At 37.3% G+C, this 11,485-nt stretch overlaps 1 pseudogene; it reads right to left on the bottom strand.

The window, feature by feature from the left end:
• Window positions 1-9,329: 9,329 nt before the first annotated feature.
• On the bottom strand, window positions 9,330-10,089 carry LOC116589301 (annotated as a pseudogene).
• Window positions 10,090-11,485: the final 1,396 nt, after the last annotated feature.

Genomic DNA, 11,485 nt, shown 5'->3' with positions numbered 1-11,485 from the left:
GAATTTATGCTCCAAGGGATTTGAGGCTGATTACCACAGTAAATTAGCCTGCAGTTTTCAACCTCAGAGCGTGCTTCTAATAAACATAGGTAGCAAGATTTGTAATACACAGGAAATTACATAATATTTTTAAGAGGCGAATCTCTTAAATTGATTTAAGTTTTAGAGGGCTATGGAAGTGATTTTAAAATAGCATTACTGTGCTAAAGTGCATTTTCTCGTAAAATTTTTTGTACACGCTGAATATCAGATGCATGACACCAGTGATTCTTATAATATTGTATGGCACTGGAGTTTTGAATTTTAATATTTTGGCTCTTAGTCACATTTTTAGGGATGAGGCCTGGAAATCTGTATTAGCAACCTCACCCACCGTTCATGATTCTAAAGTAATATAAAATTGAGTGTCCCTGTACTATATTATAATCCAAATACATCCATAATATTTAAATTATACTATTCCTAACTAGAAAAAGATAAAACCATCAAATTTTATGGATTAGCTATTTCTAGAACAGGGTTTCCTTCCCCCTACCTCTTGAATCAACATCATTGACAAAGAAAAGACAATTGCAACCACAATTCAAATCTTTCCAAAACGCCAAGGAAAGAATGTTCACTCTTGAAGAAAAACATTTGCTGCATAAAATTAGGATATTTTGTCCACTGCATGTAATTGAGTTTAAGCTGATGCTCGAATTGGAAATCTGACAATACTTCCCTAATTAATCACTATCAAATGTATAAGTAAGAAAGAGTTCTGTAATTTTGAGTCAGGAAATAAAGATTTTAAACCGTCATTTACTAGCTAAATTAATTTGGAAAGATCACTTTACTTTTTGGAGTTTGTTTCCTCATCTATGAAATGGATAGTAATTTCTGTTTTAACTTCTCAGAATGGTACAGGATCAAATGAGATACATATGTAAATGCATCATCATAAACTGTTGACATCCAAAGGTTTAGCCCCTCTAAAAGGAGTCAATAAAATCATTTGCGGTTTTCTTATCTACACAGAATAATAGAAATGCCAAAATTGAACTCTCTATATCCTTAGGTATTTGTTGTTGTTACCGTTGAATGGCTTCTTTTTCCTGGTTGATTTGAGATATAGTGAGACAAAACAGACATGGTCCCTACTCTTACAGAGTATATAGTCTAGCATCATAAAAATGTATTTTAGTTATCTCAGTTGACATTTTATCTCTTTAAGTCTAGTGACCTATACTCATCATGTCATGCTTTTGGTAAAAACCTCTCCAAACTCTGTACTACTGTACTACTGTTGAATGTCTATTAGTATTTGCCTATTAGCAATTTATTTATTTTTTTTTTTAAAGATTTTATTTATTTATTTGACAGAGAGAAATCACAAGTAGATGGAGAGGCAGGCAGAGAGAGAGAGAGAGGGAAGCAGGCTCCCCGCTGAGCAGAGAGCCCGATGCGGGACTCGATCCCAGGACCCCGAGATCACGACCTGAGCCGAAGGCAGCGGCCTAACCCACTGAGCCACCCAGGCGCCCTGCCTATTAGCAATTTAAAAATTTATAAATGTTTATATATAAACTTATATATATAGCTATATATAAATTTTATATATATAAATTGCCTATAGCAATTTATAATCCAGAACAGAAGGCAATGGCTGCCATAATCAAGTTATAGGATGGCTTACCCAAAACTCATCCAATCCCCTTCTAGCTTGCTTTCCTGCACTTTAGAAGCTAGAAAATTAAAAACTACAATTTCTAGACTCCCTTGCAGCTGGAGTGCTGCTTGCAGCTCGATGACGGTGTGCTGGTCAATGTTTACTAATGGCTGGGGGAGGGAAAAACTGATTCATAGCATTGGCCAATCTTCATGGCACGACTACTCCCAAGCTACCAAAATGACTTCACCGAATGTGGAATTAGTTGGAAATGATGCTAACAATCAATAGCCGGCTTCAGCATATCAGTACCTTTGACCTAATTTCCAATATCAGATGCACCCATTCAAGTCTTAGGTGAAGGTGAGCAACGTGATGCCTCAACTACACTCAGGGAGGTGGGATTTTCTGACTAACACCGTGGTGGTGATATTTGGTTCTTCTGAGTAGCTTGGGGAAGAGTTCTCACATCCATTTTTAGACTGATAGGTGCTGACTGGCTGGCGGTGTTGGGATGAGTTTCCGTAGAATAACCCTGTGTTATGGGATGAGTGTTCTTCCTGGTTTGGTTTGGTTTTTCCTGGATGTTGTTTCTAGCTAAGTATTATCCAAGCCTGCTTCTGTCAAGAGAACTGTAAGCTAAACACTGTCCTTTAATCCGTTTCTGCTTAAACTAGCTCAGTCACGGCCAGGTACGTAATTTGCTCAGCCCAGAGTAAAATGAAAAATGTAGAGTCCCTTGTTGAAAAAGCAAGAAAAAAGTGCCATTATACTTACTAAGATATAAAGCTTTTTCTTTCTTCTGTCATCTCTCCCTTGACTTGTAATGATTTTTTTATTTGCTTTTTAATGTCATTCTAAGTAAAGAAAAATTAGAATTTTAAATTATTAGAATGAATTTTACCATTCATCTTTATTTTGTGTAATGCCATTTATAAATGCAAATATAAAAGCATTTAACTCATACATAGAATCACCAAAATTACACAATTCATATTTCCTAGTTTATACATGCTTATGCATTCTGTGCTTATCAGAACAGTGTAAATGCTGCACAGAACCAACTCCACTGTTTTTATTTCCCTTCTTGATATGCACACATTCTACCTACCAATTTGAGTATGGAAGGCCCAAAAGGAAAGGACCATGGATTACCTTACCTTCCCCCTTCCTTCTCTGTCATCATTTTCAGTATAAATGGTAATATGGGTAAGTAACACACACTAGTAAGAAAGGTATGATGGGGTTCTTCTGTCACTTGTATTTTTTAGGATGCCATTGCCTTCTTTTCGCATCTGAAGCAAGCTCTGGTTCGAATGGAGAGCGTAACATTTAGGAACTGTCCACTAAGTCAGCCATAGATGTAATACACTTGCCTTGTCATCATTGTGACTCCCTGAGTTCCTACACCTCATAGGTCCATCAAATCCTGTGTTTATGACACACCATGAAGACTATAGGCAAACAGGGGCCAAGAAAGAATGTATGATCTGCTTGAATGTGTGATCCACTGTACCCTGGACTTCATTTATAAAACAGATGTTCAAACATAAATGTATGAAGATTTTCAAAATGGTGACTGCAGAACTCTAAACCAAGCGCTGTACCCTGTAGAACTGCACAGTTTGCATGCCCCTGGTGTTGACCTTGAGCTCAGTGTTTCTCAAGGGGCTTCTCCTGATATGTTAGATGAAACAATTCTACATTGTACTGCATATTTAACATCCCTGGCCCCTGGGTACTCCATGCTAGTCTTGGCAAAAATGCCCCCCAAGAGGAGTTACTACTCTCCACTGAATTCCTGGAGTGCACTCCACTGTCTGCGGCTGGGAACCGTGGTCATTACAGATCCAAGAAAGGTCATGTGCAGTTTTTGCTAGTGATTCTCAAGCAGGGAAAAAATACAGAGTTGAGTTTAAAAGATTTCAGAAGTCGCATACCTGAGACAACAGAATTACGGTGACCTTTTCCCCCTTGTCAGGGAAATAATACTATCTGCACTGGTGATGAAACAGATATTTGGGATGAAAGTTTAAAAGTGATCAGTGGGTTTTATGTGTCACATGGATATAAATAGCAGCTGACTCCAGATAGCTGGCAATTTCTGGTAGTTAAGAAAAAGAGGAGAGAACTACAGAAAAGTAAAGAGAACTGTCCCACTGTCATTATCTTCATCAATTGGCTGAAGGGAGAAAAATTTAAAAAGCTCTCAAGAAAAATTAAGGAAGTTGCCATAAAAAGCTGTGGTACTCAAATAGGTTTTGAAGGCAAACCATAAGAGACTCTTAATATCACAAAATAAACTGAGGATTGCCAGGGGGAGGGGAGTAGGGAGAGGGTGGTGGGGTTTGGACATTGGGGAAGGTATGTGCTATGAAGTGGTAAACCTGGCGATTCACAGACCTGTACCCCTGGGGCTAATAATTATATGTTAATAATATATGTTAATAATAGATTTTGAACTGAGTTTCATTGTGTCTCTAATTTTTTTTTTTTAAGTTTTGGTTCTTGATTTAAGTATATTAACATCATAACAAATTAGAGCTGAAACAAGATATTCTAAATCATTTGTTTTCTTTATCCCTATACTATTATTAGCTGTGTAGAGATGAAAAGCTCTGGCTCTATAGACCTGGCCTTGCCTTTGCTAATGCTGAACCTGTTTTCTCCACAACAAAATGAGGACAGTTGTGCATTACCTTAGGTTGTAAGTCGTTTTTCCAAAGCCAATTCACCAAAGAAGTAATTTTACCAAAGAATGTGTTTGTTAAATAAAATTAAAGTGAATTTTCTGTAAAACAAGTATTTGGCAAATTTAACTGCCTGATTCTTTGGCACATTAATTTTTAGCATATTGGACTGCTTTCCGTCACTATTAGGCTTATTATAGGGATCAAATGAACTATTGCACATACAAAAAGTGCTCTGTCTTATTCTAGAATCCCTCCAACATTCTGACTTCAAGACTTGGGAAGTCTTGAATATTCAGTATTCTCTGAATATTCCCCTCTCCTGTGCACATAATTGACCTTCTGTAGGCTTTCACTACCTATAGGTGGACTATAGCAGTAGTCACTTGATTGGCTCAAAAGTAGTCACTCTTGGCTCATTCTCCTCTAAACTTACTACACTAAAGCAAGGGTTGCCTATCACATATTTTAAATTTTAAATTGTCAGCTACATTATAAGAGTCATTTCACCTTTTTCGTATATCCTTTAGCACCACTGGAGTACCTATAGTTCCTTCAATATACATTTTTTAAAGCATCATATTTCTCTGCTTTTGCCTTTCTAACTGGAATATCTTCCCTCTTCTTGTCTCGTACCAAAATTTTTATTCATCTTCCAAGTTTTAGTTAAATTGCCACTTCCCTTGTAAAGGTCTCCCTGATTTCCCCCAAACAAATTTAGGTGTTCTTTCCAGGCTTCCACTTTTTTTGGTTCATGCTTCTGTTAGATTATTGTACTTGTTTATTAGTCTGCCATTATACTGGAATATAATCTCCTTGAAAGAAAGGACCCCGTCTTTTTATCTTTTCTATACTAGCCCCATGTATAGTGGCTAGACTAGAACTTTAGCATATATTGAATTTAAAAATTAGATCTATTTACAACTCTCTCTACTGCTTTCCTGCTACACTTCCATTTTATAGATCAGGAAACTGAGGCCCAAAGAAATGAAGCTATTTAGCGAGAACCCAAGCCTTCTAACTCCAGATCTATTACTTTTACTCCCTTACTGTAGAGAATCTTCTGAGTAGGGTCATATGCTAGTCATTTCTGTTGTTGGAAATGGACTGTCTAGTCAGTGTCTTTCCATTCATTACTAATCTAGAGAATATCCCATGAGTCAGGAGGGCATAGTGATCTGGTATAATTTGTATTTTCTTATTCAATCATTTGTTTGTTTTTGTTTGTTTTCTAGTAAGTTCAGTGAAAGTCAAGGTAAATTATTTGTTCCTTCCACCCCCGGGGGACATTTGGTAAAATGTCTGAGACATTTTTGGTTATCACATCTGAAGGACTGCTACCTGTATCAAGTAGGTAAGAGACCAAGGATGCAGCTACATATCTTACAATGCATAGGACAGCCCCATAACGGAGAGAATTATCTGACCCAAAATGTCAGTAGTGCCAAGCTGAAAAGCCCTGATCTAGTCCAAAGGAAATTTTTACTCAGCCCTTTATGTACTGCATTGCCTCTGTGAAACCATGATGGAAAAGAAACTCAAAACCCACCAACCACCACCCCATGGGATTTGGAAGCCCTGAATGGCAAACTCTGGAGGCAATTGCTAGCAACTACAGACTCTCCAAAGGCCTCATGCAGGTTTCCCCCAGTGGATTCATAGCGCCTGCCTGGGTGTAAGATAAGCACACAAATGCGTATTGCCTGAATGGTTAATAAAGTATATTTTAACCAAAATAGTGGGGTTTTACATAAGTGACTCTTAATCTCACAAAACAAACTGAGGGTTGCTGGGGGGAGGGGGGTTGGGAGAAGGGGGGTGGGGTTATGGACATAGGGGAGGGTATGTGCTTTGGTGAGTGCTGTGAAGTGTGTAAACCTGGCGATTCACAGACCTGTACCCCTGGGGATAAAAATATATGTTTACAAAAAATAAAAAATTTTAAAAAAAATAGTGGGGTTTTATTTCTTTTTTAAAAACTAAAGGGAAGTCAAATTAATCATTGTAGGGAGAATTTCTGTTCTTATCTTCTTATTGCAGTTACAGGAAGAAGCAAAACTTTTTAAAAACAACTCTCAATTCACCCACTTCCATAAATTAGCAGTAATAGTTTTAAGAGAGAGACCAATAGACCTATAAATTAAAGATGATGTTTGAGGAACAAAAAATAAAAGCAGCTTTCAAAATAGAGTAATATTAGAGCTCATGCCTGAGGTCTCCAAGACCTTCATTTAAATGACATTCCCAGAATTGAAACCAGAGCATTTCTGATGGATTATGGCTAGCCAGGAAGAGACCAAATGCACGTGGAGTAAGGTTAGATTAAGTTCTCTATTTAAATAAGGTACAGAGTCTCGGAAGCAAGGTGTCTGTATAGAACAGCATATCAGGTAGTTTTCTGTGGCTCCATTGTCCCCACTGCCCTTTTATAACTACAGGTTAAATCACATTCTAGGAAAACTTCCACTGATAATCTTTTTTACCAACAGTGAACTCTCCTGGGTTTTGATCCTCATTTTATATCCTCATTCCAGAGTTGAGGAAAGACTACCCTCAAAGGTGTAGATATAGAACAACACTTACATTTATTTCCTCAATAAAATGTATTTTTCTAACCTTAAAGGTTTTAAATGCAAAGCATAGGAAATACAGAAAACCATAAAGAAAATATAGGATACTCAATCCCACCCAGAGGCAGTTATAATTAACATTTTAGTCCATTTTTCTTCTAGAACATTTTTCTGTGAATATATTTCTTAGTGGAAACAATGTCCCACTTTTTTTACTTTACATTATAGGGAAGCATTTTCCATACAAATTAAAATTCTTCATATCCATTACTTTAATGGATGCAGAATATACTGTGCTATGGGCATAATGACAGTTTACCACTTTCCCACAGTAGGCCAACAACAGAGTGTTTCAAATTTTACATTATTATAAGTATCCCACTGAGCATTTGCTCCATTTTGGATCCTACCCTTAACTTTTCAAGGAACTTACTTTATAATTTATTATTGGACAAGAACATCAATTCCTGTGACATGTCATGTTCCTTATCTCCACCTCTTTTTGCCCAGTTAGTTCACTCTAGATTTCAGGTCTAAAGTCACTTCCTCCAGGAAGTCTTCCCAAACTTTATATGTGGTTATGGTTTTCCGTTATATATTCTAATTGCACAGTGTTCCTTTTCTCCATATCACTTAACTCTGGTTGTAATAATCTATTCATTTGTTAATTATTTGGTTAATTTCTGTTTCCCCCCCTTGGACTAGAACAGTACAATCATTGTCTGGATAAGCAGTGATTATAATGTTATAAACACAGGCCAATTAATGTGATCTCTTTTGTATCCCTGACAAGATAGGTTAAAGCTCGAGACTGAAACACAGTTAGTCCAGAAATACTTATGTGTCTGGCATTACTCTAGGTGCTGGGAATATAGAAATGAGAACAACAGGCATGATTTCAGTTTTCATTGTGCTTATAGTCTAATGCAGCATTTGGCAAACTAGGGGGACAGATAATAAATATTTGCGGTTTTCACACTATATGGCCTCTCACAACTACTCAACTTTGCCATTGAAATGCGAAAGCAGTCATCAATAATCATAAATAAGAGAGTGTGTTTAGGTTCCAATAGGAGATGCAGCGGGGCTAGGTTTGACCCATGGGCTATTGTTTACCCCTGGTCTGTTGGACAAGACAGCTGTTGAACAGATCATGAGATGATGACTACTTTTCTTTTTCAAAAGAAAGGACAGGGTGCAATGAAGTCACGTGGCAGAGCTGTCTAACCTAGTTTAGGGAAAAGAACAAAGACTTCTTAAGGAATAGAACTTTAAGGAAGAAGAGGAGTTATCTAAAGTTAGAGTGACAGACTCCATGAACACCTAAAGTATAGAAGGAGCAAGAATAGAAAGAAATTCAACTTAAGCTTGAGACTGATAGAGGGAGCTGAAATTTTAAGAATATAGAGTAAAAAGACAAATTCAGGAAAGACAAAATTTCAAAACCTAATACTCCCTAGAGGAAGAGGTGCCAGCAGGAAAGAGTGAGAAGGGATGATCAATGAGGCATAGCAGTGACAGAAGTTTAAGACCTTACAGACCCTCTAACCCCCTCTTCCGTCTCTATGTGTAGGATATACTGGTTGGGAGATATTAGCCTAAAGGCTACATGAACCTCGTAAACTGATATACTTTTTTGAAGAATAAGATTATATATATCTCCTGTGTGTGCCTGTGTGTGTGTGTGTGTATAGAGAGAGAAGAGTAGTGCTGGGTCTGAGTAAGGGTGCCTGGGAGTGATAGGGCAGAGAATGAAGAGTAGTAAAGAAATAAGAAGTAAAAGAGAGAGGAACAGATTTTTGGTATCTAGTAGATGCTCAGTAATTTTTTGATAAATGAATGAAAGGATAATAATATAAGATCAAATAATCCAAGAGGGAAAGTGTTTCAATAACAGGTTGGTTGCATACTTAAAAGAACTGTTGCTCAAGGCTAGTTACCTTGGTCATCTGGGAAAAGATACAGGTAAGGGCTTGGCCACTCCTGATGCCCCAGCGCAGGATAAGCCTGTCCTTCCAGTCTTTACCTGTAGGAAAGGCTGACCTGGGTTTTTTTTTTTTTTTTTTGCTTCCTAAAGATTTCAATATGTAGGAATAGGGACCTTGCTGTGTCAGTACCTGCTCAAAACAGAATAGGAACAAGATTTTTTCATTGATTACAATGACACTAGCTCAACTGTTATCTCTTCTCTCAGTCACCTATGTTAAATGTGTGTTTTATTACTTTAACATTTTGTATTGTTTTAATTTCTTATTAACTTCTCATTGATATCTATAAAGTCCTATGTTAGATGCTGTGAGTCATTTTTTTTAAATGTAAGACATGGCTCTGGGGTGAAGTATTATGTAATTGACCAATAAATTGTAAGCTTCTTGACATTAGGAATCAGATTTGACATTTCCTTTTCTTCCTTGCACAGTATCAGACATATGGTTGGTACCGTAGAAATAATTTTCCCTTGCCCTCTGTGTTGCACCATTTGGTGACCAAATGGTGTCTATCTAGCTACTTCTGTATGACTTGGACAAAACATGCTGCTTTCCGTGGCAATGATATTCTGAAGGCATCAGTAACAGTAATTTCAGCTTGTTGAAGGTGGAGGTTCTTTGTGTAAAGGTCAGCCTGTCAGTAAATAGCATGCCACCCTGTACTTTCAAGATTATAAGAAACCTTTGTATGTGTGTTTTTTTACACTTAAAAAAAAAAAAGTAGTGGGAAGCTGTACCCAGGGTCTCACCAGATGTTTTCAAATCAGAACTGGGGCAACTGAGTTGTAATTTATTTTTTAAACATTTATTTTTACTAACTTATGAGAGTGAGAAGCTGAGATTTTTCTTGCCTGAATTAGCAATAATTTCATTCTCTATTCAACTTCAGGAAAATCCTAACCTAGCCCTAAGTTGAAAAGGTGACACACAGATTCTTACCAAGTCAAAAAAGTGGAAAAGAAAATTAGTCGTAAGAATGAAGGGAAAAGTTACTCATTTTTCTTAAGCTGCTGCTTGCTTCTGCCTTAGTATGAACTGTTTTAGACTGAAAACTCATAGATAATGGTGGGTAGCATCTTTCTAGAATATCCAGTCCCCTATACTAAGCATATCCAAAGTCTTTTAAGACTTAAATTATTAAAGACTAACATGTGGCTTACAGTCTTCCTGTTTTCCTTAACTGCTACCCTCATCCTGAGTGAATCCATCACCAAAGTAGACAGAATACCATCCTCGAAGTTCATTGACATCTCATCTCCAGTTATCTTCAGGGATCAATTCTGTTGCCGCACACTGGATCTTGTCATGGACCTGATCTGTTTCACCTCTAACTGCAGACTTCACAGTCTCTGGCCATGACATGCATCACAGCTCTGTCCCTCACTTCCTCCCAGTACATCATTCTCAGGTCCCTGATGTCTACAGGGCTCTTCTCTCTCCACGTCAGTCTGTCCTTCTCTCGTTTCTCTGACGTGGGACCTCCAATCCAGACTTCTCTTTTTTCTCCCTCTCAGCTTTCTTCTGCCTTCATTTCCTCTGATCGTTTGCTGCATTCTATTTTAAATTACTTTACCACTCACCTTTGCCTTGCTTGCCCTGCTGTCACTAACCTGGCAAAACACTAGCTCCAGCTGGGTGCCTGCACCCAGATTGCTGAGTGCACCCAGTTAGAAAAAAAATAGCACTCCTGTGTAGGTTGGCATTTCACATTGTACATTCAGAACCACAGAACAGTAAGGTCACTCTGTCTGTGCTGTTGAGAAGGGAAGGTTATCCTTATAATGTACTAGACTCTACTCCATATGCCAAGGTAACTTGTTATAAATTCTCCTTTGTATATGCCAAATTAGTAATAGACTGAATTATTTCAAATGTCGTTACCCTCTCTCTGAGTCTCAAACATAGCTTTTGTGCTTATTTCCTGTTTTAACTTTATAGTTTGGGGACTAGTTCACCCAATAAGGTAAATCTCTAATTTTTTAAAAATTAGAAAAAAACTTAGAAAGAATGAATGACTTGAGTAAGACCCCATAGAATAGGTAGGATCAACGTCACTTAGCTCCTTGATAAGTGATCTTCCTATTCTGTGTTGCCTGCCAAGTATATTAGTTTCCAAGGAACTAATATGGGAATTTATTCTCCTTTCAGTAACATCAGGAAGAATAACATAGGCTTAAAAAGTGTACTTTTAATTCAAAATAGCAAAATTTATTGTACAATTCATGCGAAGGACTACTGCACATTTACAATAGGATTTAAAGTGAATTTTGCTGTGCTTTTCATGTGGACATTAGTCTTTGCCACAATGCTGCTAATTAATACAAGGAAACACTGTGTGTGGGAGAGAGCTGCTCAACCCAACCTCACAGACTGAAAGCAAACAAATGCTTTATAAGGAAAAGTAGCTGTAGAAATTAAGCTTTGTAGAGCTCTCAATAATAAAATATGCATTTCATATAAATAGGATTTTTTTTGTTTTACATCTTAAGTTTTTTATTTTTTAAAAAGATTTTATTTATTCATTTGAGAAGAATGAGTGAGCATGCGTATAGTGCGCACATATGCAAGCGAGGGGAGGAGCAGAGGAAG

Source organism: Mustela erminea, chromosome 4, assembly GCF_009829155.1.
Source record: "Mustela erminea isolate mMusErm1 chromosome 4, mMusErm1.Pri, whole genome shotgun sequence".
Taxonomy (NCBI): Eukaryota; Metazoa; Chordata; class Mammalia; order Carnivora; family Mustelidae; genus Mustela; species Mustela erminea.
This window is presented reverse-complemented; position numbering and strand designations above follow the sequence as displayed.